This window comes from Eptatretus burgeri, chromosome 4 (genome assembly GCF_056783735.1).
Source record: "Eptatretus burgeri isolate ZD-2024b chromosome 4, Ebu_testis_v1, whole genome shotgun sequence".
NCBI classification, from domain to species: Eukaryota; Metazoa; Chordata; class Myxini; order Myxiniformes; family Myxinidae; genus Eptatretus; species Eptatretus burgeri.
This window is the reverse complement of record NC_140964.1, coordinates 134,975,686-135,002,692: the sequence shown is the minus strand read 5'-3', so window position 1 is coordinate 135,002,692 and position 27,007 is coordinate 134,975,686. Positions and strand designations below refer to the sequence as shown.

Genomic DNA, 27,007 nt, shown 5'->3' with positions numbered 1-27,007 from the left:
AGATGTCATTGAAAGCCTGGATCTTAGTTTTGACCCAGGAAACCCGTAATCCCTGCGGCTCCGACTCCTCATTCAGCACCTCGAGGGCCCCCAAAAGGATGCCTGAAGTCTCCGCAAAGATGACTGCATTATCTGCGAAATCAAAATCAGAGATCTTGTCATTCCTAAATGATTCACCACAGTTTGAGCTCTCCGACATTCTCCCCAGAATCCAGTCCATACAAGTGCTGAAAATTGTGGGGGCCAGTACACATCCCTGACGAACTCCAGTAACAACTGGAAATAAGTCACAGATGGTACCACCACATCTCACAGCACTCTCAGTACCAGAGTAGAGTTCAGACATCAGATCGATCAGTTTTGGTGGCACCCCACGAAGACCAAGAATCCTCCAGAGGGCATCCCGATTCACTGAATCGAACGCTTTACAGAGATCAACATAGGCTGCAAGCAGCCCCTGCTAAAACTCTCGTCTGCATTCAGTGAGGACCTGAAGAGCAAGGATACGGTCAATCGTTGACCTCTTTGGCGTAAAGCCTGACTGCTCTGGACGCGAGTACTGAAACAGATGGTGGCGAGCCCTATCGAGAGTTATCTGAGCAAATACCTTGCTCGACACTGAGAGTAGCGTCACAACTCGGTAGTTGTTTCAATCTTGGCGATCACCCTTCCCTTTCCAGAGAGGGACAACAAGGTCCCTCTTCCAGTCAGTTGGGATGATGCCTGTGTTCCAGGCAGAGCACAGAACTGCATCCAATGACACGAGTGCAGCATTTCCATCAGCCTTGAGAAGTTCAGCATGGATGCCACAGATCCCTGGAGCTTCACCCCATTTCAACCGGTTCACTGCAGCTTGTGTTTCCATAAGCGAAGGTGGACCACAGTTGATTGGAGGGTCAGCAACAGGGCTTGTAACACCCCTGACGTCCAACTCAACAGCTGGTGGAGAAGCCTGGTACAACTGCTCAAAGTAACCGGCACAGCGGGTCTTCCCTTGATGACATAACATCACGTGGTTCGGCAGCCATTTTTTTTCTCACATTAAAGCCTTGCAAATAGAAATTTGAAACAGTATTACAAACCGGCGGTAACCTATCACCCCCCCCCCGTCCCCTTTTTTCCATTGAAACAATAACCTGATATTCGCGGATTCGACATTCACGGCACTTTCCAGGAACGTATACCCCGCGAATGTTGAGGTCCGACAGTATATTGTTTTGGGCACCATCTCTCAAAGGTGAAGAATCACTTTAAAAAAAAAATATTATTGGATCTGGATCTTCACCAGAGTCGAATCAATTTGTCCATGTCACGCACCTAACCTGTCCACCAAGTTTCATCCGAATCCATCCATAACTGTTTGAGATCCTGCTCACAGACAAATAGACAGACAAACAGGTGAAAACATAACCTCCGTCGACCTTCGGTGAAAGTGTGTGAAATCCGAGTAGAATCTGGGCCTTGTTGTAGACCCGCTGCCACTTGGTGGTGCACTTAGTTTTCTGGGTGTAATTGGGGGTGGAATCTGTATTGGTCACTGCCCTGGCACAGGATGACGTCATTTTGAAGGGCACCCGGTCCTCAGTCATTTTAATGTTTTCGTTTGTCAATTTGTGTGCTGCAAGATGTACTGCACTGTACTGTACTGTACTGTACTGTACATCCCCAAATTATGGGTTTAGTTATTTGCCGTTGCACGGGATAACGTATCATTAACATTTCCAGGGGAAGAAGTTCCAGTGGAGGTGGGAAGCTTTCAAGGTTACACTCATCTGTCTTCACAAGAATCTCTTATTACCTCCGTCACCAAAGGTGGGCAGAGGTTATGTTTTCACCTCTGACTGTCTGTCTGTCTGTCAGTCAGATTCAGAAATTGTGGATTCGGATGGGGCCCAAAACGATATGTAGCACGATATTTCAAAAAGTTGTGCATGAATTTGGATGAAAATTTTGTGGCCAGGTTGGTTGTGTGACAAGTTAGAATTGGTTAAATTTTGGTGAAGACCTGAATTCGAGAATTTTTAAGTGAATTTTTCACCATTGATAGAAAGGGCCAGCAACGAAATATAGCATGATATCTCAAAAAATATGAATGGATTCAGACGGAACTTGATGGATGAGTTGGGTAAGTGACGAGAACAAGCCGATTCGATTCTGGTTAAGTCTGGGTCCAGATCCAGCCTGTCATTAGGATACAAAATGTAAACTGTTCAGCCTGGTAGAGGTATGGACTCTACCGAGTACCGTTCTGGTTATCTTCATGTATTATTAATTGACGGGCAGGCATAACTTTGCTGAAATGCATCGCACGAGTTTGGCTGAATTGTTGGTATATTGGTCCATTTAACCATTTATATGCTTTGCAGATCTTATTATCGGAATTAAGGAAGAATCAAACATTGTGGATGTGTCATCCTTCCAAGGTAAGGGTTTTAACAATAATACCATTTTATCAAGTGTTGGAAGTATTTCTCGACATGGATGTTGGTTAACACCTTCTGATTTTGGTGTCTGAAACAAATGAGGCCCAGATGGTGACAAATCACTCGTGTGGGTCCAGTACCAAAGGACTGGTTTCATAATGCCTTGTTTTTTTTTTTTTAATTCAAGAGATGAAGTCCTCATGAAGCCAGAAAAGTTTTGTTCCTTTAAACTTTAAAATAATTTTGTTTGACTTTCTGTGTTAGGGATATAAATGAAATGTATGTTGCATGAGAATATTTCCATTGGACTCTCATTCCCCTCATTATATTTTGGCTTGCTTTTCCAAAGATCATTCACGTCATCATTTTTGACTAAATGTACAAAAAAGTTTACTTAGTTCACTGATAATGTTGACACTGCATGTTGTGTTTTTAATCTTAGCCATCAGACATCCATTTTGTATCCAGAACCGGGCGTAGTGGCGTGCGCCTGTAATCCGGCGACTCGGAGGGTTGGGTTGGAGGATCGCTTGAGGACGGGAGCTCTGTGCTGGGCCGCGCTATGAGAGGGTGTAGGGCAGCCCGGAATCATGGCGAAACCCAATCCTTATCCCTGTGTCGTAAGAGGTGACCAGGGTTGCGTCAGGAAGGGCATCCGGCGTAAAACCTGTGCCAAATCAGAATGCAGATCATAACGGATGATCCGCTGTGGCGACCCCTAACGGGAGCAGCCGAAAGACGAACAACAACATCCATTTTGTATCCAGATTCAGTGTCGCTCTCCAGTTCGAATTTCACTCCACACTCTTCATCCATGTCATCGTTTCACAATACCACAAAGTTGGAAGTTTTTCCTCTTACTCAGCTATTTGCATCACTTTGGGTGATTTTCTGTTCTTGCGTACGCCAGTTTAGGCTGCCAGGTAGCTATCAGTACTTGGAGCACGGCTAGGCTGCTGATGCTGTGCCCCTCTACCAGTTCAATGGTAGTCATTTCACCAACCTCAGAAGGATGACAGGCTGAGTCGGCCACACCTGGTGTTAATTCAGCAGCCAACGGGGCTCCAACTCAGGACCCGAGGATCCCAAGCCAGCCACTCTAACCACTAAGCCAACACCAGGCTGACTTGGGTGATGATCAAACCGAACAGCTTGTTTTGTCACAAGGAGCACACCAGGTCCACTTGCATTTGTCCATCTTATTCAGCCAACTTTCACATGGCTGACCTAACTAATCCTGTTCTTCTAGCCATTCCTACGGCCGTTTAATTGTCCTGAGTAGATCATCGGCGAACATCGTATCCTCTTTTGTAATTAATTTGGTTGTTCATCATCATTTTGCCGATGAAAATGGCAAACAATTTCTCAAACGTCTGAGCAAAGGCCGAATGCAAATCTCCCGCCAAGTGGCAGCCCCTTCTGTGGTGTCACCTCGGCTCACGGCATTCGGAGGTGTCTATCTGGACTTGTCTGAGTGGTTTAGGGAATCATTTAACCACATCGTTTAAAACTTATTTCTGGCATTGTTAAAATAGAAAATTCTCCCTCCCTTTTGCACAAAATATTTTTTCTTGTCCATAGTTTTTTTTGTTTTTTTTTTAATCGAGTGAGATACATCACCGAAGGAGTAATTTGTTGGCCTACTAATGTGCCGCTTAATTAATAATGGACATAACTAGAACTGCCACTTTATAACTGCTGACAGTTATGGCCAGGTAACAAGATGTCCTGCTTTGATGCAACCCCCTTGACCCATGACGTTTATCATTATTCAATTTAATTCAGAATGGGATTGAAATAAATTCAATTCAAATCAAATGAAAGACCAACTAGGTACAGACCTGTACTGGAGTCATAAGAAAGAACCCAAACAAGCAAAAAGCAAAAATGAAGTCATCAAGAGGATGAAGTCATCAACAGATGCTCCTCCTTCAAAACCACAAACACAATTTTGATGAAACTTGACCACAACCGTCATCACTCGGTAGGTACCAAAGTTTATTGACTGTATCAAAATCTGTGCTCGTTCAGAAGGTCTATTGGGGTGGGGGGGGGAGGTTTATGACCCCATCTCCCAAAAAAAAATAGGTATCTGCTGCCTCCTCCGAAACTACCAACACAATTTTAATGAAACTTGACCACAACCGTCATCACCCGTGAGGTACGAAAGTTTATTGACTGCATCAAAATCTACACTCATTAAGGGAGTTTATGGGAGCGGGGGAGGTTCTGACCCCCCCCCCACCTCAAAAAAAAAATTGGTATTTGCTCTCTTCTCTGAACTACACATAGAATTTCAATGAAACTTGACCACAACCTTCATCACCCTTTATGTACCAAAGTTTGTTCACAGCATAGAAAAATTCAGGGCCTAAGGGGGTTTGTGGAGTGTTTGAGTGATTTGCTCCTGATCCAGGTGAGCTTCAGGACAGGTGATCCTATTTTTAGGTCCTGTATTATCTCAGTAGAGATGACTTAATAACCCCAGTCTCGAAGTTTGTACGTCCGTCCGTCCGTCCGTCCACAATCAAACCGAGTGGAGACAAATAACCAATAGTGGAATAGATAGAGGTCGATGAGACATGCACAACGATATAACGTTCAAGGTCGTCCAAGGTCGAGGTCAACGTCACGAGGCTGTCAAAGTTGCAAAAATCATCGATTTCAAATCGTCTCTCCTCCCTCATTTATAAAGAGAGATCAAATGTTATTGGTGATTCAGATACGATGGACTATTATCTAGAACAACACGAGCCATTTTTTTTGAAATTTGCTCTGGTTCCGATTTTATAGTCCTTCAAACTTCGCTCTGATTCCCTGTATGGGCCGTTCATAAAGTACGTACATACAAAAAAAAGTATTAAAAAATTAAGAACCGGAACTCTCCAAGACAAATATTACATTTGAAGCTTTTGTCAGATTTTACTAAAACAATGGAATACAAGTTTATATGCACACTTACTTTCATTTATGACATTAACATTGTTTTGAATGTCAATTTGTACTTTTATTTTCAAAATTGATGTGCTGTGATATTAAAATAAAAAGGTAACTTACACCGCTAGGGACTGCATCGTCATGGCTTACAAACATCAGTTCATAAGGAACTGCTGGCTTTGAAAGTGATTAGCGATGTATGAGGGGGCGGGTGGGTGGTCACAAGCCTGCATACAGAGTGGGGTGGGTGGTTTTGAAACCCGGAAGTAGAGCGTACGTACTTTATGAACTGCCCCTATTCCAGTCTGGCACAGAGTTACTTTCGACCTCTGGCAGAGATGACTGGCACTCCCTCTTGGGGGTATTTTTTATTATTATTATTATTACTTGTGTGGGCCCGTAGGTGCGTAAACAACGACTGGATTGGGGCATTTTTTTTCACCCCTCCCCCCTCCCTCCCACCCCTCCCTCGCCCCCCCTCTCTCCCTCTCTCTTGTTCCAGTACCCTCTCTCGTGGGTGAGGCGTGCCAGTCTGTGCAGCTTCGTTCCTTCGCTCTCGTAAACGACGACTGGATTGGGGCATTTTTTCAATTAGATCGGACCAACCGTATCAGAAATGGCCATAACTTGGGAAACACCTGGGAAACATACTGAGGTCCCCAGCGTCAATTGTGACAAAATATCAAGTGAAGAAGAATTGTGACGCCCCTTCTCTCTCACCCCCCCCTCTCTCACCCCCCATCTCTCACCCCCATCTCTCCCCCCCTAGTCTCCCCCTCCTATCTTGCCCCTCTCTCTCGCCCCCTCTCTCCCCCTAGTCTCGACCCTCTCTCCCCCTCCTCTCTCGCTTCTCTCTCTCGTCCCCACTCTCACCTTCTCTCTCCCCTCTCTTGAATTGTGATGCCCCCTCTCTCTCACCCCCTCCCTCCCACCCCTCCCTTGCCCCCTCTCTCCCCTCTCTCGACCTCCTCTCCCCCTCCTCTCTCGCCCCCACTCTCACCTTCTCTCTCCCCCTCTCTTGAATTGTGACGCCCCTCTCTCTCACCCCCTCCCTCCCACCCCTCCCTCGCCCCTCTCTCTCTCTCTCGCCCCTCTCTCTTGCCCCTCTCTCTCGCCCCCTTCTCTCCCCCCTAGTCTCAACCCTCTCTCCCCCTCCTCTCTCACCCCCTCTCTTGAATTGTGACGCTCCTCTCTCCCACCCCTCCCTCGCCCCCTCCTCTCTCCCCCTCTCTTGTTCCAGTACCCTCTCTCGTGGGTGAGGCGTGCCAGTATGTGCAGCTTCGTTTCTTCGCTCTCGTAAACAACGACTGGATTGGGGCATTTTTTCAATTAGATCGGACCAACCGTATCATAAATGGCCATAACTTGAGAAACACCTGGGAAACATACTCAGGTCCCCAGCGTCAATTGTGACGTCATATCAAACGAAGAAGAATTGTGACGCCCCCTCTCTTTCGCCCCCCCTCACTCCCCCTCGTCTCTGCCCCTCCTCTCTCCCCTCCTCTCTCGCCCCTCTCTCTTGCCCCTCTCTCTTGCCCCTCTCTCTTGCCCCTCTCTCTTGCCCCTCTCTCTTGCCCCTCTCTCTCGCCCCCACTCTCACCCCTCCTCTCTCGCCCCCTCCTCTCTCCTCTCTTGAATTGTAACGTCCCCTCTCTCACCCCCTCTCTCCCCCTTCTCTCCCCCTTCTCTCCCTCCCCTCTCGCCCCTCTCTTGCCCCCATCTCTCCCCCCTCTTTCCCCCTCCTCTCCCCCCTCCTCTCTCACCCTCTCTCTGTAAATGTATTCACAAAAAAAAAAAATAATAAATAAATAAACATTAATTCTGACATCATTCATGATGTCATAGCACCGTGTCTTGTCATTGGTTGACAGATACATGGCCGTAACTTGGGAACTGCTTATCTGATAAATATCAAACCTCGAAAAGGCACATCCGCGGGTCCCCAGCAATATTCCTGGCAAGTTTCAATCAGGTCGGACCGTCAATCGTGCAAAAAAATTTAAAAAAATAATAAATAAATAAACATTAATTGTGACGTCATTCGTAATGTCATAGCACCGTGTCTTGTCACTGGTCGACAGATAAATGGCTGTAACTTGGGAACCGCTCGTCCGATTGATATCAAACCTTGAAAAGGCATATCTGCGGGGCCCCGGCAATATTCCTGGCAAGTTTCAATCCGATCGGACCGGCGGTCGTCGAGAAACTGCAGTCGCATACAGACACAGACACACACACACACACACACACACACACACACACACACACACACACACACACACACACACACACACACACACACACACAGATTTCTGGAATTATAGATAGATTATTGATCATCTTTGGTTTTACAGTGACAAATCCAACTCAATGGCAGCATTGCTTTTACTTTTGCATGTCTACAACAGGCTGATATCGGGTTGTGTGCAGGAGGTGGTTATCCAGTGAAAGTGGGATGTTTCCAAGACAACGTTGTTTCAATTTCTCAAGAAACCTGGAATGGAGTTTATGTGTCAGAAAGTCATTGTGTGGATCCCGAGAATATGAGCAATGCTCACCGAACCGGTGAGCTCGACCTCGCCAACACGTACCATTTCTGATGGCTTTATTCAAATTTATTTACTTATTTTGCCAAAATAATTTGGAAGATTTGATAGCAGTTGTTTTAATGTGATGATATTCATTCTTTACAGAACGGCCTGGAGTTAATGCAGGACAACTAAGGTCCAGGTTCTCTACGATTCTTCATAAGAAATCCATTCCGAAGAGGCACACGGCGTCTCACTTGCAGGATTCGGCATCCAAAACTTATAAATGCAGTTACTGTCAATATAGTGGTAAGCTTAAGAGAAAACTGACCGAGCACATGAAGTTACACTCGATGGGGAAGATGCACAAGTGTAATATCTGTGGAAAAAGTTTTAACCAGTCGGGGAACATGGCAGTTCACATGAGAACTCACACCGGGGAGCGCCCATACAAATGTGCTGTCTGCGGTAAGGCTTTTACACAGTCGAGTAATTTGGTGGTCCATATGAGAACTCATACGGGGGAGCGTCCATACAAGTGTTCTGTCTGTGGCAAAGCTTATATTCAGTTAAATAACATGTTGGTTCATTTAAAGAGCCATAAAAAATTCCTTCCACAAGAGGACAATACAACTGTGGTTTCGTGTGAGATAGAGTAGTCATATGGCAAGCATGTTCCTGCTTGCCTGGACCTTTTTTATTTTGCCCTCACGACTGTGTTGGTCAACCATGCTACATGAGACGTGGGATCTTGCATGTTCTCCAAAGACCCTGACCTATTTGTAAGGCAATAGCTGGGATTTCCATCCTGAATGGTCAGTGACCCAGTCCTGCAGCAACTTGTAGAATTTTCTTTCTGTTTGCTTTGGGTCAATTTCCTGTGCATGTTATTTTTCCTCGACAACTTATCAATTCTTATAGAAGAGTGAAAACAGCACCGAATGAAAGGATTTAATGTCAACAACAAAGTAGGAAGAAGGTGGACATGCTCTGAACTGAGCCAGAGGAAGTAAAATAGAGTGTCGATAGGTACAAGGTTGTCCACTTAATGTCGACAATCGCAACTGAAAATTTTGAATTTGTAAAAAGCAAACACGGGAGATGCAAAGTTCTACAATTTTTAAAAAGATTTCCTTGTCGTGAATGTTGAATTCAGTTTGCCTTCAGTCTATTTACCAAGACTCCATTAACTTTTGGTTTGAAGTGCTTCGACCCTCTCTCGTGTGCATAATGACGGTTTCCGAGGCCTTTTCGATTTGAGCACATTGCGTTTCTGTTCAGATTCTCTGTGAAACCGAAGAATTGTTTTTCTGAATGACGATGCTGTTCTTGTCCCAATTAAAGCTCCAAAGCGTAGTTGCATCAGTTGTTCTCTTCATCTCAACCAATAGCTACACTGTCCGCCTCTTTTGTTCTTTTGATAGATGACCTTTATTTACCGCATTTAAAAATGCAATGAACAGTTTTCTACAATATTTTCTTAAAACACTGTGCTGTATGGCGTTAAAAAAAGAAATCACTACTATCAAACCTGTAAAGAAAAGAAAACCTTTGTTTGTGGGCCTCCCTCTTTCGTGGTCGAAATGCCATGCCAATGTGTTGTTGCCTTAATGAAGTCCATTGTTGTCAACTTATTGCACATACAGAAGCAAAATAGGATCACAAGCGTGGAAATGACCGGAGTATTTTGACGATACAAGTGGATAATTATTAAATTGCTAAAAAAAACAACACCTCATGCTCACAACTCTGAACCTGCAATGGTTTTATCTGCATATTCTGGTGCTGTGGATCGAATGCTCATGTCGTTGAACCATGGTGGACGTGACGTCACCGTTTTCCAGTTTCTCATCACAATTTGCTTCCCCTGCACTCTCGAATGTTGGATTTTGTACAAATTGCTCAATATTTTACAATACACTCAAATTCACGTGTTTGTGCAATGTCCATCCTCAAACCATGCCCTGCACTCAGGTCTCTAAACAGCTTCGTAATCTTTGCCAGTATGATCTATATCTTTTTATGTCGTCATTATTTTTGGCCCCTTTTGTTTTTGGTTCATTTGAAGAGCACACGTTTCTTCTTCACTGTTGTTATGGCACTACGGATAATGCAGAAATTATCTGTGCATGCCATTATTATTTTTATCATTGTTTTAGCTCTATGCTGGTTTGGTACATTATTCTCATTCAAATTTCATGTGCTTCCATTGAGAATATGTGGTGACTCATTTTATATTTGGGTCACTCGAGTTAGATCATGGTTAAATGATCTCGAAGGGAAATTTTAACTATTTGCTGTTGTGGAGGACTGCCTTTCTTAAACGGAAGGTAAATGTTGTGGTAAATGTGGTAGTTGTTTGCGGAACATGTCAGACCACCCGAACAATGTTCTAATGAGTCTTGAACTTCACTGAACCTCCTTCATACCCTCAGATATGAAGAACCCACCATATCCAAGGCATTCATATCCACTGATATGTTGACATATCCACTGATATGTTGACATATCCACTGATATGTTGAGACAGACAGCTGCGGTTTTATCAGGACAGTTCATTGAACAGCATATTGTTTTGAAATATATAAACTGGCTATCCAGTTGTCATGCATGTGTGGATATATGGATCTGATGTGGAGTTTTTGGATAAGACTAATCCTTTGGTTAAAAACATTTATTGTTTGTGTTTTTCTCTGACAACCTCACAAACAATAGTCTGCTGAAGACAATACATCATGGTATGCGAAATCATTAACTTGTTCGTCACTTCACTTTGACCCTCTTTCACAGGTCAGGATTTCCGCTTTCCTCCCTTCTTGCTGTCATTGATGGAGTCAATGTCCTCCATCCTCTTCTGGTTTTTTTTAATGGATGATCGAGGCTCGTGGAAGAGCTGCAGCAGAAGAGAAGGGAACAAAATGGAAAGGGGTAACACCGACAGCAGAGTAGAATTGATGGTGACAGTGAGATCAAGAGGAGGGGGAGAAGGACACATGGGGGTGAACAAGCTGCACACAATCTGAAACGTAGCAAGAAGAGGAAGGGGAAAGTGGGGGTTGAAACAGACAAGGAACCAACAAATGAAAAGCGGTGAGGATGGGAAAAAAATCACTAACCTGGAAAAGGGATTGCTTGGGAACTGGTGCTCTTCACACCATACTCTCGATTTCCTGGTATAATTCATTTCAACTCACCTGAGTGGTTTTTAAAACCTTTAGCAGATCCACAACCACAAGCAAGTTGCTCAGCAACATGACAGGTTGGTTTGTTACAGTTCCCTTCTGAACCTGCATCATGTCAGGGACTCAGGTTCAAATCCGATATACAATTATGTTCATCCATTTTCCACTCACCTTGTGATCAAATTGATTTTAAAAAAGTACACCGATGTCTCTTCATGTCCTTATCCTGCATGTGATTTATGTATAAGCTCTTTCTTGAGCATGAGATCAACATATTCGTGGTGTCCAAAAAGAATGTTGAATATTTTTGTTCTGAGCAGAGTACCTGCCCGATGTGAGATCTTGTTCCAAGCATGCAACATGTTCTGCTGACTCATGTCTGCATTTGGGTGGTGTATAGGCAACTTGCAGCTGCCTCATTTGCTCGGGGGGGGGGGGGGGTTGGGGGGGGAACCCGGGTTACTTGCATGAAATAAAAACATACCGACTGCTTATAATTCAAAACACCTCACTGCACTGGAAAATGTGTGTACAGGAATACTGTACTGTAAATGATGGTGACATGTGATACCCTCTCCCACCTGCAGACGGCACTATACGATACACATTTAAAAGGGAAAATTTGCGTTCCTCGTCCTCACCTCGAAAGACTACCCGCAAAGATAAAAACACCCCTCTGCACTAATTGAGGTCAAGGTGATCCTATGTACCAAGTTTGGACGTAATCGGGCCAGAACTGTAGTCGTAGTAGTAGTAGTAGTAGTAGTAGCATGACAAACAAACACATCGGTCAGTGAATTGTATTCAGGATTTGAGACACTGACATAAATTTTATATGAATACATGCATTAAACATGTAAGCTTTAGTTTGTTGTGAATATTGATTGTTATTTTCTTTCTATTTTTCAGGAGAAACCCATTTTCTGCTCTAATGACAAGTCCTCAAGAGTCAAGCAAAAATTGTGAGATTTGTACATCTTCTTGTGTCTGGTAGCTTGGCTGCGTGTCGCTATCATTTTGTTGGGGCATGACTGTACCGCTGATGCTGTGACCCTATACCAGTACACTGGTACTCATTTCACCAATCTTGGAAGGATGACAGGCTGAGTCAACCCCACATGATGTTGATTCAATGGAGAAAAATGGGCCTCAAACTCAGGACCCTAAGTTCCCAAGCCAGCTACCATAACAAATAAGCCAACACCAGGGTTCAGATTTGTGCATGAATGTCGTTCAATCATTCAAACCCAAAAGCCTTTTCAGCGTGAAATGAACAAACCAGCGCTTGAAAGACACTCCATACGAAGATGGGTCGATCAGTTTGTGGTGACAGGATCTGTGCTGAAGGGGAAATCTTCTGGATGGCCAAGAAAGTCAAATGAAAGGGTGATTGCTGTTACAGAGGCATTTAACAACAGCCTGAAAAAGTCAATTATGAAGAGCATCACTTGAGGTAAACATTCCGAAAATCTCTGTTCATGATATCCTTCATAAAAAAATTGAGGTTTAAATGTTATAGAATGCAATCAGTTCACCAACTTTCACATGAAAATAATGAAACAAGAGTGACTATTTGTCAAGAGTTACATGGATAGAATCGGACGAACATTTTTGATCAAATTTGTATTTAGTGATGAGCTTACATTTCACATATCAGGCAAAGGTAATCGTCACAATTGTGGGATATGGGGAGAAGAGCGTCAGCATGAATTGTATGAACACGAAAGGGATTCACCGAAAGTAAACATCTGGTGTGCCATGTCACGGTCTCATATCCATGGACCCAATCTCTTTGATTAAAGCACTGTCACCAGCATTTCGTACCTCAACATGCTACGAGATTTCTTTATTCCGCAACTCCAAGAAAATCCTGATTTGTTACAAAGAGCTCTCTTTGAACAGGATGGAGCATCACCTCACTTTGCTTGAATTGTTGACATGTTTTTGAATTAAATATTTCTTGAATGTTGGATTGGTCGAGAAGGACCCATGAAAAGGCTCGCTCATTCACCTGACTGAAAGGCCCAGTCGCACCTTGACGTTTTAGCCAGCTCATGCCGATTTTTGAAAAATTTGTCTAAAACGCTGGCACACGTCGAATGCGTTATGGGTAAGTTTTGGAAACATTGAGAGCACGCTGAAAAACACTGCCATGCGTCGTAGTACGCTGGCTTTCATCGTTGTACTTTGCGGTTGTCCTCAAATTTTAGCATGCTTGAAATTTTTTGACTTATGCCGGCGTATGACTCACAAGTTCCGCTACGCTGGCCATAAGTTGTAGGCACGTTATGCGATCGTTGACACACATTGAGACAAGTTAATTGTAAGTTAATCATAAGTCGAAACACGTCGAGGTAATGTTTAGCGTACCCGAAACTTATTTCTAACCTATGAGTAACGTGTTAAAGGCACGTTACGCGATCGTTGACACACGTCGACACACGTTACTTGTAAGGAACTCATAAGTCGAAACACGTCATTGTAATGGTTAGCGTCAGTGTTCCAAACTCCCTGGTTTTTTTTTTTTTAATTTTTTTTTCTTCGGTATGACGGTCATGTTGACACTTCGATTTCTCGTGCGGCTATGATTTAAATCGTTGAGCGGCAGCCTATTAATTATATTATATTATAGCCGCACTAGAAATCGAAGTGTCAACATCACCGTCATACCGAAGAAAAAAGAAAAAAAACCAGGGAGTCTGGAACACTCATGCTAACCATTACATTGACATGTTTCGACTTATGAGTAACTTCCAAGTAACTTTTGTCGACGTGTGCCAACGATCGCATATCGTGCGTAAAACTTATTCCCATCGCATGCGGAACGTGTGAGGCATACGGCAAGTACGTCGTAAAATGTTTAACACGTTTAAAATTACAAGACATACTCCACTTACTACGACGTATGATAGCGTACTTTAGCGTTCTATTCACGTATACATAACTTACCCATACCGTATTCGACGTGCGCCAGCGTTTTAGACGCATTTTTCAGAGGTCGGCATACGCTGGCAAGATCGCCAAGCTGTGACTGCGATGTTGACACTTCCATTTCTCCGGCGGTTATGATTTGAATCATTGTGCAGCAGCCTTTTAATAGGCTACGCCACGTGATCGTCGGCGATACGTGCAGCGCGCTATGCCTAAGTTAAACTATCGTTGGGCATAGGTTGTGAACGCCGATAACAGGCTAAGCATTCGTTGGTATAAGTTATCTATAAAACAACGAAACGTTCTGTGTCCGTTACCAATATGTTATGCATACGACCAACTCGTTATGAATACGTCCGAATCTTAAAAAAAAAACATCAAAAGTTCAGCGTTTGCCAGCGTTTTACATACATTTTGATACGTTGCCATTGCTGGCTAAAACGTCAAGGTGTGACTGGGCCTGAACACCTTTGGATTTTTATATCTGGGGTTTATTAAAAATTAAATGCTACACCAGCAAACCAAGGGACATAGAAGAAATTAAAAATCGTATTGTTGATGCGATGTCATCCATCCATCCCAACAGCTGTGTTGGAAAATGTTTTCTCAGAAAATTTTCTTTGTCTACAATGGCGAGGCTTGTATAAAAGCTAACACAGAAACGTGGAAGGGGAGCAGGAGGCAAGAAGGGTGGGAGAGGGAAGGACAAAACAGTGGGGAACACAGACATTAGGAGATCTGTGGAAGGGTAAAGGCACTGTCACACCTTGACGATTTAGCCAGCAATGGCAATGTATAAAAATGTATGTAAAACGTTGGCGTACGCTGAAATTTTGATGTTTTTTTTTAATTTTGGTTGTATTCATAACGAGTTTGTCATATGCATAACATATTAGTAATGGGCACAGAACGTTTCGTTGTCTTATAGATAACTTATACCAACGAATGCTTAGCCTGTTGTCGGCGTTCAGAACCTATGCCCAACGATAGTTTAACTTAGGCATAGCGCGCTGCACGTATCGCCGACGAACTCGTGGCGTAGCCTGTTAAAAGGCTGCCGCACGCCGATTTAAATCATAACCGCCTGAGAATTGGAAGTGTCAACCACGCAGTCACACCTTGACGATTTAGCCAGCGTATGCCGACCTATGAAAAATGTGTCTAAAACGCTGGCACACGTCGAATACGGTATGGGTAAGTTATGTATACGTTAAGAGCACGCTGAAAAACGATGAAGTACGCTGTCATATTTCTTGATACATCTAGTACGTCGTGAAATTTCAAGCATGCTGAAAATTTTACAACGTACTCGCCGTATGGCTCACACGTTCCGCTACGCTGGGAATAAGTTGTAGGCACGATATGCGATCGTTGACACACGTCGACACAAGTTCCTTGTAAGGTACTCATCAGTCGAAACACGTCGAGGTAATGTTTAGCGTACCCGAAACTTATTTTCTCCGTCAAGGCACATTTTCTTTTTTTTCTCCTTGGCTCCGTGAAGGCACGTGACGAAATATCTGTAGTTGTTGTTGTTGTTTTAAAAAAAAAATTTTTTTTTTAGTCTATCACGAATTTTAAAATATATTCGGACATTTGCTTTTAAGTTTCGACGTCGACATGACAATATCCTCAAATATTCACAGAGGAGGAACTAAGAATAAGACATGAGCAAACTGAAGAGGCAATCGTACGTGACGTAACGGCACTTGACGAAATATCGGAAGTTATTGTTTTTTTTTTTTGTTTTGTTTTTTTAACGCTGCCAATACGCCATTATACGGTAGCTGTAAATTAGAAAGAGGTTCCGTAAGTTCTGTGGTCGTCCGGAAGACGTCAATCAAATACGTCTACATTCGTCAATATGCGTTGGAGGTACGTTACACATAGGTTCAAAGCACGTTACTCATAGGTTAGAAATAAGTTTCGGGTACGTTAAACATTACCTCGATGTGTTTCGACTTCTGAGTAACTTACAAGTAACGTGCTTCGACGTGTGTCAACGATTGCATAATGTGCCTCGACGTGTGTCAACGATGGTGTAACGTGCCTACAACACGTTACTCATAGGTTAGAAATAAGTTTCGGGTATGCTAAGCATTACCTCGACGTGTTTCGACTTCTGAGTAACTTACAAGTAACGTGTGTCGACGCGTGTCAACGATCATGTAACGTGCCTACAACTTATGGCCAGCGTACGCGGAACGTGTGAGTCATACGCTGGCATACGTCGTAAAATTTCAAGCATGCTAAAATTTAAGGACAACCGGAAAGTACAACGATGAAAGCTAGCGTACTACGACGCATGGTGGTGTTTTTCAGCGTGCTCTTAATGTTATCAAAACTTACCCGTAACGTATTTGACGTGTGCCAGCCTTTTAGACAAATTTTTCATAAGTCGGCATATGCTGACTAAATCGTCAAGGTGTGACAGCGCCTTCAGGGATGGGGTGGGATACATGGGGTAAACAAGATGGACACTCAAGGGACTTTCAGGTCCTTACATGACGGGGGCTTTCAGGAAGGAAAGCAGGGAATTTGAAGGAGGTGGGTTTATGGTGGATTAACGTGGGTAGAAAAGATCATGGTTTTGGATTGGGGAAGATAAGAGATGGCGATGTGATAAACAGCTGTTTTGAAGACCTGGAGGGAAGAGTGGGATTGAAGATAGTGTGGGAAGTTGTTCCAAAGATGGGAAAAAGAGGAATGAAAGTGAATTCAAATTCGGTAATTTGAATGCTGAATTAGATTGATTATCGTGAATAATAGAATGGCATGTCGATGTTTATTAATAACTAGCAAATACCATCCGTCGCTTCACTGACAGGAATGCTAAGGGTGAGGGGGGGGGAGAAAGAGAGAGAGGAGTGGGAGGGAGAGGTTGAAGAGGTGGAGGGGGAAAGAGGAGGGAGGGAGTGTGAGGAGGGGTGGGGAGTGAGGAGGGAGGGAGAGTGAGTAGGGGTGGGGGAGCGAGGAGGGAGGAGGGAGGGAAAGTTTGGAGTGGTGGGGGAAGGGAAAGCAGCCTGAGCTGAGGGGAAAGGAAGGCAGACATGTGGTGGAACATTAATTACGATTCATGCTGTCTCATAAAAATGATTCTGCATAGAATAACAGCGAAGATGGAAACAAAATAATGCCTCCAATGCATTTTGCCAGTCATACTACAAATACTGCCCGTCCAGAGAGAAACATCGCCTAGACGCGTCCAGGGCCAAGACATCCAGAGATAAGTACCGCCCGAAAATGAACAACGCCCGGACACGTCTGGAGACAAACTCCGTCCAGAGAAAACCACCAGCTGTACACGTCTGGAGACAAGCCCCACACGGAGATAAACCGTGCGGACATTTTCAGAGACAAATGCCATCCGGATATAATCACAGCCTGGACATATCTGAGACAGGTGTGGGAGGGTGCTGCACTGTATTAGGAGGGGGTGGAGTGAGGATGGGAGAGAGAGGGGTGGATGGAGGGGAGTTGGAGAGAAAATGTTATGCTTTATGACCAGCAAGTGGTGATGATGCAGCATGAGCAGGAAGTGGTGATGGTACAGCAGGAGCAGGAGGTGGTGATGGTGGAGCAGGAAGTGGTGATGGTGCAGTGGGAGCAGGCAGTGGTGATGGTGCAGCAGGAGCAGGAAGTGGTGATGGTTCAGCGGGAGCTGGCAGTGGTGATGGTTCAGCGGGAGCTGGCAGTGGTGAATGTGCAGCGGCAGCTGGCAGTGGTGATCCTGCAGCAAGAGCAGGAAGTGGTGAGAATGCATGCAGTGTTGTGGGTGCAGTGGGAGCATGTAGTGGTGATGGTGCAGCAGGAGCAGGCAGTGGTGATTGTGCAGCATGAGCAGGCAGTGGTGATGGTGCAGGGGGAGCACAAAGTGGTGAGAATACATGCAGTTGTGGGTGCAGCAGGAGCAGGAAGTGATGGTGCAGCGGGAGCAGGCAGTGATAATGGCTCAGCGGGAGCAGGCAGTGGTGATGGTGCAGCGAGCGCAGGCAGTGGTGAGGCAGCAAGCGCAGGCAGTGGTGAGGCAGCAAGCGCAGGCAGTGGTGAGGCAGCAAGCGCAGGCAGTGTTGAGGCAGCAAGCGCAGGCAGTGGTGAGGCAGCAAGCACAGGTAGTGGTTGTGCAGCTGGTTAAGGTAGTGTTGAAGGTGCAGCAATAGAAATTGGTTGAAATGAGGTATGGGAGAGAGATTTTGAAGGTGATGTTATTAAATATGGTGATTCTTCATTCTGCAGGAAGGATCGTAGACATAGAGTTCTGTGCAGTTTTTAAGGAGCTGGAGTTCGGGACATTGAAGGAAGGGTAAACAATATTGTATCGGATCATGGGAGGAAGAATTTGGTTGTGGTGCACCTTGGAGCAAAAGATTTAGGGAAAGTTTACTCGGAGGTTTTGAAAAATAGATACAGGATATTGAGTAAGTGGTTGAAAGCAAAGGGTTATGAGGTCATGTTTTCTGGGTTTCTCCCAAGATAAGGAAACGATATAGAAATTATGAACAGAGCAATTTATGTCAACGAATGGTTGGAAGAATGGTGTAGGGAGGAAGGTTTTACATTTAACAAGCAGTGGAAATAATTTCGTGTACAATGAGAGTGTTTCCAGAATGATAGCCGTATGCTAAATCTCAAGGGGGCAGCAAGGTTTGCACTGGGAATTGAGGAAGGAATTCAGGCTTTTTTTAGGTCAGTGGAGGGTGGGGAAGCTATCAAGGAAGGAACTTATGATGTGATTGTGATAAGTAAGGCCAAGCAAGAAAATAGAATTTCTTGAAGTGAAAAGTTAAACATATTCTTTAACAGAAGTTTAAATAATAAGATGGAAGAGCTTGAAGCCGAAGTGGATAGCAAGGTGTACGATATAGTTGCAGTGAGTGAGACATGGTTTAAGGAGGAGAGTAACTGGAGGACATGATTAGAAGGCTACAAGGTGTCTCAGTGTGATGGGAATAGAGAATAGGAGGAGGAGTAGCGATCTGGGTAAAGGACAGCATAGCATCAAGAGAAAGGGGTGACATTATGGAAGGAATAAATGTTGAGGATTCTGTGTGGGTAGAGATTAGAGATTGTAAAAACAGTAAGATACTTGTGGGATGCTTATATTGGGCTCCAGGTGTGAAGGAAGAGGAGGAAGTAGGAGTACATGAATAATTATTCAAGAGGGCATGTGGTAAGGGGAGAGTATTGATTATGGGGGATTTTAACTTGCCAGGGATAGATTGGTTCCAGGAACAGGGAAAGGGCAGAGCAGATGAGGATTTCCTAGTTTTAATCCAGGATTGCTTGTTAGCCCAGTTTGGAGATAAGCCCACAAGGGGGAGTGCAGTGTTAGATCTCCTTGTAAGTTACGATCCCAATATGGTGGAGGAGGTGGAGGTCGGGGAGCAAGTGACCATAACATTGCGTGTGCAAAGATTCTGTTAAGTGTTGGAGTTCAGGATAGTCAAGTAATGTTATTAGATTTCAGGAAGGCAAACCTTGAGGGTATGAGGAGAGAATTGGGTGATGTAGATCGGGAGAAGCTAACAACAGGAAAATCAGCATCAGAAAAATGGGAAACCTTCAAGGAGCAAATGTGTGGAGTGCAGAGTAAGTACATTCCAATGAGGTGGAAAGAAAATAACTTGGCAAGCCAAAACAGAGTATGAGAAGGACATGGCGAAGAATATTAAACATAATAGCAAGTCTTTCTTTAAGTATATCAGGGGAAAAGAACAGGTTAGGACCAGTGTGGGCCCATTGAGGAATGGCATTGGGAGAGTGGTTAGTGATGAAAGTAAGATGGCAGGCTCATTAAACAGGTATTTTGCTTCAACTTTTCCACAAGGACAGTCAGCAGAATTGCCAATCGCTGAGAGTATTTATCAAGGATGTGAGGAAGAGCTTTTATAGAAGATCCTGGTTGGAGTGAAGGAACAGCTAGGAAATCTAAGAAAAGATAAGGGATCCGGGTCCAGATAATATGCACCCGAGAGTGTTGAAGAAAATGGCTGAGCAGGTAAGCGAGATGTTAATGGATATTTTCAATAGTTCACTGGAGTCAGGACAGGTACCGGAGGATTGGAGAATTGCAAATGTAACACCATTATTGAAGAAAGGATCCAGAGAAAATTTGGGAAACTGTAGAGCTGTAAGCCTGACTTCAGCTGTGGGGAAGGTGATGGAAACATTAATTCTGAACCAAATGAGTAATCATTTAAATAAATACAAACTCATTAAAGGTAGTCAGCATGGGTTTACCAAAGGTAGTTCCTGTCGAACAAATATTTTAGAGTTTGATGAAGCAGTGCCTGATTGTTTGGATGAGGGAAAGGCAGTGGACATAGTATTTCTCGACTTTAAGAAGGCATTTGAGAAGGTACCACATTGGAGGTTGTTAGCCAAAGTGAGGGCTTGTGGAATGGCTGGTCAGGTGGCTAATTGGATTGCAAACTGGCTTCGTGATAGGAAGCAAATAGTGGGTGTGAGTGGGAGGATGTAAGTAGCGGGGTACCTCAGGGATCAGACTCTGACCATTGCTATTCCACATTTACATCAACGATTTGGATAATGGGGTAAAGAGTTGGCTTTCCAAATTTGCAGATGACACAAAGCTTGAAGGTAAGGTGGATAGCAGAGGGGGTGGTGAACAGATACAGGAAAGTATTGACACTTGCATAGATTGGGCAAAAGATTGGCAAATGGAATTTAACCTGAACAAGTGTAAGGTGTTGGGGATGGGAAAGAACAATGAAAATAGGGATTACAGGATGGAAGGGGTAATTTTGAGGCGTGTCACACAGGAGAATGATCTTGGGGTGGTAATAGATATGGGAGGTAAGCAGGCAGCACAATGCCAGGCAGGAAGAGGAAAAGCAAATAGTGTTTTAGGTTGTATTCGGAGGGGGATCATTTTTAAATCAAAAGAGGTGGTGTTGACATTGTGCAGGAATTTCGTGAGGGCCACATCAATCATATTTTGTGCAGGTCTGGTCACCACAATTCAGGAAGGACAAAGATGCCACAGAGAGGGTTCAGCGCAGGGCTACAAGATTGATTCTGGGCCGAGCTAGTATTTGCTATGAGGAGTGATTGAAGGAGACAGGGCTTTTTACACTAGAAAGGAGGAGGTTACGAGGAGATGTGTGGTATGATATGATAGAGATATTTAAGATGGTGGAAAAAACCCCCCCAAAAACAGCCTTTTTACACCCATTTTTCCCTGCTGAGCAGGGGTTAGCTTTTTTGTTGGCTCCAAGCAATCATGGTACCTTTATTGAGATGTTTTTATGGCCGATGCCCTTCCTGACGCCAACCCTGGTCGCCTCTTCCGACAAACAGGGATATGGTACACCTATTTTAACCAGGGCATACACCGGGACCAGTACACTGGTACTCATTTCGTCGATTTCGGAAGGATGACAGGCTGAGTCAACCCCCTGGTGTTAATTCAGTGGAAACGGGGCTCGAACTCAGGACCCTAGGATCCCAAGCCAACCACCCTAACCATTAAGCCAACACCAAGCTTTAAGATGATGAAAGCTATTGATAAAATAAGTGCAGATGAATTATTCAACAGAGTAGAAAGTGATAGTGTTGTGAATCTGGAAGCCATGAGCACACAACATTCAGGTCCGATAGCTCAGTTATTTTGACAAGTGCATGTGGATAGATAGCTCCTTTTCCCGAGTCTAATGGGTGAATAAATGTAAATGCGCTGTTCGTTGCTTTGATAGTCAGGGTTGTCTTTCATTTTTACACCCCTCACAACTACAACAACGCCAGCATCACCTTCACCTCGCTCTGACCGATGCCATTGACTATGTGCGTGTCAGCACGTACATGGGCGGAGCCCACGCAGAATGGAATTCCTCTGGCTGTTTGGTGGGCGGAGCCCACGCAGAATAATGTTGCTCTGCCTGTTTGGTGGGCGGAGTTCAAGGAGGGGCCTCGCGGCGGCTCTCGACCAATCAGCATGCTACGGGTGGGGTGACCGCCGCTCAGCCAATCATATCCCACGACAGGGAGAAAGGGGTCCACGTGACATCACCACGCCCCCAGGCCAATCAACGGACTTGCCGCTCGTTTTGGCCAATCACAGGGTGACGAGCAATTCTGCGTGCCAAAACCGTCCAGTGAGGGAGGGCGGGGAGGGTGAAGGCGCCACCCCCCCACCCCCTGAACAGGGTGAATAAGGGCGCAGCGCGTCCGGACCGAGGTCCTTCTGCTTCTCCTTCTCCTCCTCATGATCGAGAGTTTTGAGGAGAGCTTTAGAGACACCATCCCCTACCAGAGCCGGAAGGGTTGCACGCTGCGTCCCTGCCGACAACACCAGGGGAGAGATTGTGAGATCCTGCCACTGACAAGAATGGGAAGGGGTGTGCGCCGTCTCTCTGAAGATTCCGAGGAGAGGTTTGGTTACCAGGTCGTGCGCCAAACGAAGCTGAGGAGGCTGTTCGTGGCTCGCCGGTGTCTGGATTTGGCTCGCCTCTCGCTGGTGCCCGGTTCGAATCAGCTCGAAGACCACACGAGGTGGACAGGTCCGAGGCAGAATCTGGTCTTCAGCTCGCCTTTACCTCCGAGCTGGGGGCCTCAATATAGGCTGTGACCACGTTTCTTTTGGGTGTGTGTGTGTGTGTGTGTGTGTGTGTGTGTGTGTGTGTGTGTGTGTGTGTGTGTGTGTGTGTGTGTGTGTGTGTGTGTGTGTGTGTGTGTGTGTGTGTGTGTGTGTGGCGCCAGTCGAGTCAGTAATAAATTGTTAAGTACCTTGCTGTACATACGTGCCTCTATATTCCGAGAACTCTGCTTCTTGCGTGCCCCCCTGCCCCATTATAAATAAACCTATGTGTTAAATGTATCGGTTCATTTTTGTGTTTCTTTTATTGGTTTAACACGGTGTGTGTTGGAGAATTAGCCAGTCTGTTGCCACTGTAAAGGGACATTTCAACCGACGGAAGCCTGGTGGCCATCCGCTCTGATCGCACACGGTTCAAGTACGCTAGCGGCTCGTTCTGTACGAGCATCGTCGAAGGTGAATTTCCCCGGTAGTTGGACGACGTGGGTATTTAGGTAAATTGAAGTTGGCAATCGGCTCTACCCCACTTGGTCGACCTATTGGCGAACTTCGGTCCGATAAGGGACCCGGAGTTATCCGGGGTGACGACCTATAAATTCCTGGTGATCGGTGGAGCAGACTCTACTGCTCAATGTAGCGGTCGTGCTCGTCGCCGATACCCGGCCCCGCAACAATAAGAACAGGGGCCATAGCCTGAGAGTAAAGAAGAGGAGAGTTAAGACGGTAGTAAGGCAGGGGTCTTTCACTCAGAGAGTAGTTTATGCATGGAATGGTCTCCCTGGAAAGGTAGTGGCAGCAGAAAAAGTAGATAAGTTTAAATTGGAATGGGATAGGTACCTGGAAGTTATGGAGATGGAGGGGTTTGGGGATGTTGGCAGGACTTTTAGGGAGCTTGAGCATTGACATACATGGCTAGTGACCCGGATGTTACGGGTTTGACCCGTTTTGTTTCTGAAAACCCGCAGACCCGTATTGGATGGAAAGTACGATCAAATTAATAACGCAATATTTCACTTCTATTCCACTCGCAAGGATTGACACACATAAGATATACCTGGAGCGACCTGTAGTCGATATGCAAGGTATCATTCTAGTGTCTCGACTATTGGCTGTGTGATGTCATGAGCTTTCCCTCACCGAAGGCCACATTGACATCCTCCAGGATTCCTTCAGACATCCTCCAGACACAGTATCACTTTACTTCCGATCACGTCGACCATATTGCCGTCACCATGAATCAATCGATCTGTGTTTTCCTATTAGCTCTTCCACTTCTTGGTGATATTTATCAGTACTTTGGAGTATTTTAAAATGGCAGGATTTGATGCAATTCGGATTGTTTTCACTCATACAAGGTGTCCACAAATTAGCAAATTCAAACGGTAATAAAGATAACAAAATAGGATACATGATACCATGCTATAACACAGACCTACAGAGCTACAGGTTTGAGTACAGTGCAGTATCCCATCCTATTTCATTGGCTGCATGGCAGTGTCCCATTTCATGAATGTTTATTACCGTTTGAATTTGGAATGGTAATCTGGGGCATGAGATTTCGTTTATGCTCTTGTTGTTTCTTAAACAGCGTGTCCCTGCTAGTTGCAACATTTTTCTGGAAGCACAGTTGTGTCGCTGATGCAGTGCCCCCTGTTACTTGTAAGCTTGTACTCATTTTGCTGATCTTGGAAAGATGACAGGCTGAATGAACCCACCTGTTTTTATTTCAACGGCATGAAAGTGGCTCGAAATCAAGACCCTGAGATCTTAATACAGCCACCTTAACCGTAAAGCCAAAACCAGGCTCGTATCGTTGATGAGAAGGGCAGACGGGGAGCTAAGATTTGGTTTTAGTCTGCAGTAGTTCAGTGTTCAGTACATACTTGTCCTTCCTCAGTTATACTGAAGAGTGAAGTATCTTCTCACAAGTTCACAAGAACAAGATCGATTGGCAAGGGCGCTTGTGAAATGAGGTTACGTGCTCTTCTCGCATTCAAAACTGACGACTGTAACCCCCTCCCCCCACCGCCTCCCAGGTCATAAATTTGATCCAGCTTGAGATCTCGTTGGAAGAGAAAGGCTGTGGTGAATACAACACCGAACACAATCGCATTAAGTGACTCGTCCGACGGGTCTTGGCCACGTCAGTTTGATTGACCTCTGCTCGTTTGGTGCTTCACGATCGTTGAGATGAGTGCATAGTTCGACTGTAACGGTAACTCAATATGAGATGAGTTCTGAACAGCTGTAAGACCATCTCGTCAATGAACGACTACCTCGGTATTCTGGTGTATTTTGTCTCACTGACATCTCCAAAACCGTTTTTTTTCCACATTTGGTAGCAATAAATAAAATTAAAATAGGACCACTGGACCTGTAACTAATCTGGGCCCTGGCCTAATGTTGTCACCCAAATTTGGTAGCATTCTGACTGGTGGGTTTGGAGAAGAAGATTTTTAAAGGAATTAATGCAATTTTCCCAAAAGTTTACCAAGTCGGCCATTTTGACACACTTCCGGTCACGTGATCAGCATGCTTTCCTAATGTTGTAACCCAAACTTGGTAGCATTCGGACTGGTAGAACTGGAGAAGATTTTTGAAGGCATTCACTGTCGGCCATTTTGACCGACTTTAAGTCATGTGACCAGAAGGAGCTTTGCAATCCCTGCTACCAGGCCAGGAGAGGATTATCGCTGCAAAATTTTAGCTTGATCGGCCCAGCGGTTTTGCCGGAGAAGTCGAAAAAGGAAACGGGATGGGACGGGACAATACTAATATGCAATTGAAATTCCAGATAAGCTAAAAACTTTAAAAAAAAAAAAAAAAAAACATTTAAAAACTAGAATAATTTCACTGCGGGCAGTCGACGGACATGCCTCCGCTCTCCCGCACAAACACTTGGGTATTGACATATTTGACCCTTGACCTTTATCATATCTGGCCCAAAATCTAATCGGTTAATTGTCCTGTCCAACTTTACCTTTGTACCAAGTTTGAGGAAATTCTGTCCAATATTTCTTGAGTTAGGGCATAAAGAGTAAAATTTCAGAGTTTGACCTTGACCTTTGACCCTTGACCTTTATCACATCTGGCCCAAAATCTCATGACTTAATTGTGCCGTCTTACTTTACCTTTTTATTAAGTTTGATGAAGTTCTACAATTTGCTTCTCGAGTTCTCGCAAAAATCCAGACGGACGAATGGATAACTCAGAAACATAATGCCTCCGGCACCCTTGGTGCGGAGGCATGAAAAACATGGGCGATACCCCTGGGCGCTCACCTGGTAGCAGCTGGATAAGATAACCAGAACCACCGGTAGGCATCGATGACCGACAAAATATGTAACTGAGAACATAGTATGTAAAGTGTGAATTTTTTTGTAATGCCGTGAACAAACTTTGGTACATCACGGGTGATGAAGGTTGTGGTCAAGTTTCATCGAAATTCTGTTTGGAGTTTCTGAGAAGAAAAAAAAATCAGGTGAGCTAAAAACACAAGAAAAACAAAACAAAACAACAGTTTGCATTTTCTCATTTTGATGTGCTGTTGATGTGGCGAAGGCATGATGGGCTGAGTGGCCTCCACCTGTGTGTGCTTGTGAACCTTTGTGAACAGTTCTCATCCTCTTGAACTCTCGGAGTCAAGGAGTGCCATCAATCATCATCATCATCATCCATTCCCTCACTGATCCACGAAGACCCGCAGATGTTGACATTTCGCCCAAGAAATGTCAAACCAGTAAAGAACGGCAAGACAGACGACGCGGAATACCGGAAGAGCACAGGTGGACGCACTGTCCGACCCGGAAACTCCACGTGCGCCATCCATTCGTTCCCAAAAGCGCTTCATCTCATCCGCGTTGTTGTATTTCGATGGTTAATCATTATAACATGAACCATCGAAGTTGAGACCTTTATTATGATGGTTTTTTTTGGGGGGGGGACAAGACGACATATTTCTGGCTGCGCTGATATGGCTTCGGTCGCCGTTTATTTAATTTTTTGGGGGCTTTACGTCCTTTAAACAACAATAAACAGTTGTGTGTGTTTTTTTTTGGCTTTACGTTCTTTAAACAACAATAAACAGTTGTGTGTGTTTTTTTTTGGCTTTACGTCCTTTAAACAACAATAAACAGTTGTGCTTGTTTTTTTTTTGGCTTTACATCCTTTAAACAACAATAAACAGTTGTGCTTGTGTTTTTTTTGGCTTGACGTCCTTTAAACAACAATAAACAGTTGTGTGTGTGTTTTTTTTGGCTTTACGTCCTTTAAACAACAAGAAAGTTGTGTGTGTGTTTTTTTTTGGCTTTACGTCCTTTAAACAACAATAAACAGTTGTGTGTGTGTTTTTTTTGGCTTTACGTCCTTTAAACAACAATAAACAGTTGTGTGTGTTTTTTTTTGGCTTTACGTCCTTTAAACAACAATAAACAGTTGTGTGTGGGTTTTTTT

The 27,007-nt window shown here is 44.5% G+C and overlaps 1 pseudogene across 1 annotated transcript in view; it reads left to right on the top strand.

Moving 5' to 3' along the window:
- The window catches only part of LOC147029176 (uncharacterized), a 157,277-nt pseudogene that overhangs the window by 92,113 nt on the left and 38,157 nt on the right, over positions 1 to 27,007 (top strand). The window contains exons 13-16 of the transcript XR_015056977.1: positions 1,726 to 1,812; positions 2,367 to 2,423; positions 7,791 to 7,925; positions 8,054 to 8,543. The product of XR_015056977.1 is annotated as an uncharacterized LOC147029176 (transcript). The remainder of the gene's footprint in view (positions 1 to 1,725; positions 1,813 to 2,366; positions 2,424 to 7,790; positions 7,926 to 8,053; positions 8,544 to 27,007) is intronic.